Source organism: Tenrec ecaudatus, chromosome 8, assembly GCF_050624435.1.
Source record: "Tenrec ecaudatus isolate mTenEca1 chromosome 8, mTenEca1.hap1, whole genome shotgun sequence".
Taxonomy (NCBI): Eukaryota; Metazoa; Chordata; class Mammalia; order Afrosoricida; family Tenrecidae; genus Tenrec; species Tenrec ecaudatus.
This window is the reverse complement of record NC_134537.1, coordinates 72,025,566-72,028,506: the sequence shown is the minus strand read 5'-3', so window position 1 is coordinate 72,028,506 and position 2,941 is coordinate 72,025,566. Positions and strand designations below refer to the sequence as shown.

Here is a 2,941-nt window from a genome sequence, read left to right as displayed (position 1 = left end):
CCATAATAAAGATATAAGCACACAATGAGGCCTTTGCAATATATTAATCAAATTCTTGCAGAATCAAAGAAAGTGATAGACAGCTCTAAAGTAATGGCACACTGTAATACACCAATTTCAAGGAGAGACAGATCACGAAAGAAACTCAATAAAGAAACAAAGTACTTAGACACCACACTCAGCATCCCAGATACAGGCTGAGCACTCCCCTCAACAATGACCCAGTATACACTCTTCTCCAGGGCACATGGAACATCCTTAAAAAGAGACAACATATTAGGCCACAAACAAAATCTTAACAAATTTTTGAAAACTGAGAATCTGTAATCCATTTTCACAATGGATTGTACAATCCAGATCACAATAGAATGGACAGAAACATAAAGACAAATGCATGGTGATTGAATAACATACTACTAAAAAGGACTGAGGAATAAATCAAAAAAGGAATGAAATTTAAAGATTTCTCAAACTAAATGAAATTGAAAACACAGCATGTCAATACCTTTGGAACACAGCAAAAGTAGATATTAGAGGTCAATTTATAGCAATCAATGCATACTTGACAAAAAAGACATCTTAAATTAATGCTCTAACCCAGCAATTTCAATAAATGGAGAAAAAGTAAACAATATGAAATCGGCAGCAACTGAAGAATAGAAATCATAAGACTCAGAGCAGAAATAAACCAGTGGAAACAAAAAAAACACAAAAGAAAAAATTAACAAGACTAGAAACTGATTTTTTGAAATGATTAGGAAAATTGACAGGCTGCTGGAAACTTAGCAAAAAAAGATCAGATTCAAATATCTAGACTTAGAGATAAAAAGAGCAAAATCACAACAGTGCCAAATGAAATGAAATAATAATAATAATACTATGAAAGAAAGTACTCCAACAAGTTTGATAATCTAGAAGAAATGGACAAATTCCTAGAAAGATACCATCTACCCAAATGAATACACAAATGTGTAGAAAATCTCAACAGTCCCATAAGCTAAGCAAAATTTTTTTAAAAAGATAATCAAGAATCCCCCCACTGGGGGGGGGGAGTGAGCACTAGAATTAAAGGAGATTACACAAACTATTTTAAAGATTATTTAATCATGGGGGTGGAAGGAGAAGAAATTGTATTTAAAATTGATTGTGGTAACGATTGTACAATTCTTTTTGATAAGATGAAACCATTGGATTTTGTGATATGTGGATGAAGTGCCAATAAAACTTACAAAATAGAAACAATAAATAAAGAAAACTATTGAGTTATGGCTCTTCAACACTCAACAGAGTCCTCAGGAGCAATTGTGCAATTGTGAAAATAATAAAGACAGACACACAAAGCAAGGCACAGTGGCTCCTTGTCCCTATGTTAGGACCAAAAACTGAATGCATTTTCCAATTAGTGCATATACTGGGACTTGCAGATCTGTCAAAAAGCATACATGTCATACAGCGAACATATTACATAATCAGTGGGTATATAAGTGGGTAATATAGTAAAAAGACAATGACATGACAGAGTCTTGACCTAGTGCTAGTTGACCTCAGATGCCCCTGAGCCCTGCCCAGGGGAGCAATCTGTGACCAGCATCAGCAAGTGTCAAAAACAGAGTTTATTACATTTTATGGTGGGTCAGGTCTTATCTACAGATAACCTTCAGGCATAGTGAAAATCCAGACATAAGAAAGATGCATCCTTTATGGTAGCTCCTTTATAACCATTCCTTTATGGGGGCTTATTGCAGGGGCTGTGTTCAGTCATGCGAATGTTTATTAAGATTTATTTATATTTCACCCTCCTTTTCTTGGCGGGGGCCAGGCATGCAGTCCTGGTCCCAGTTATGTACGGAGGCAGAGGGAGCGGACTCCGGTCCCCTCGGCGTCATGTCTTCAGTGCCAGTGGCTGCCCATCGCTGGTTCTATCCTCAAGCGCCGGGACAAGGACCCGGGGAAAAAAAGAGATTTATTTATATTTCATAGCCATGAGGGTCTTCCCCCACTGGAGTTAGATTTCCAGACCCATGATTATGATCCTAGAGGATTTGGCTGCATTACATTCTCATTCGGTCCCTCAGTTTAGCCCAGAAAACTCTACTCGAAGAAGAAGAAGAAAAACAGAAGCATCCCATAAAGCAAAGCATAATACCAGATGCCCTCATAGGGAAATGCTATCAGATATTCATAGAAGAGTCACCATTGTACACAGACCTTTCCAGAATACAGAAGAGTACAACACGCTCCCAAACTCATTCTATGAAGAAAGTATAAACTTGACATCAAACCAAGCATAGTCTCTACAAAGAAAAATATCGACGGATATCCATCGTAAACAGTAACACAAAAATCCTCAACAAAAGTCAGCCTAATAAAATACAACACATAAAAAAAGTAATTCACCATGACTAAGTGTGATTCATACCAGAGATGTGAGGTTAGATTCAACATTTGGAAATTAATCAATTTAATCTACCACTTAAATAAGACAAAGAACAAGAAGCACATCATCATATCAATAGTAACAGAAAGGGCATTTGAAATTACCCAAGATTGTTTTCTGGTAAAACTTAATGGAGGAAAACACTGGAAATAGCAACAAGACACGGATTCTCCTATCACCACTCATTAAATATTGTGCTGTAAGTCTTTGTTAAAATTATTAGACAATATAAAGAAATCAAGGGAATACAATTGGGCAAAGAAGAAGTGAAACTCACACTCTTTGCACATGATACAATTCTAAATATAGAGAATGCAAAGATTCTAAAAATTATTATTATTGGAAATAATTTAGTGATTTTGTAAAGAAGCAAGATACAATATTAACAAAGAAACCAATTAGTGAGAAGAGTACTGGGAAAGATGTAAAGAAAATAACATTTACAATAGCCACAAAAAGCTGAAATACTTGGGAATAAGCGTAACCAAATAACGAAAGGCCTGC

At 35.9% G+C, this 2,941-nt stretch overlaps 1 non-coding gene across 1 annotated transcript; it reads left to right on the top strand.

Moving 5' to 3' along the window:
• Window positions 1-1,795: 1,795 nt before the first annotated feature.
• On the top strand, window positions 1,796-1,943 carry LOC142455804 (small nucleolar RNA SNORA57). The gene has a single exon (XR_012785930.1). It is a non-coding gene; the product is annotated as a small nucleolar RNA SNORA57 (small nucleolar RNA).
• The last annotated feature ends 998 nt before the right edge of the window (window positions 1,944-2,941 follow it).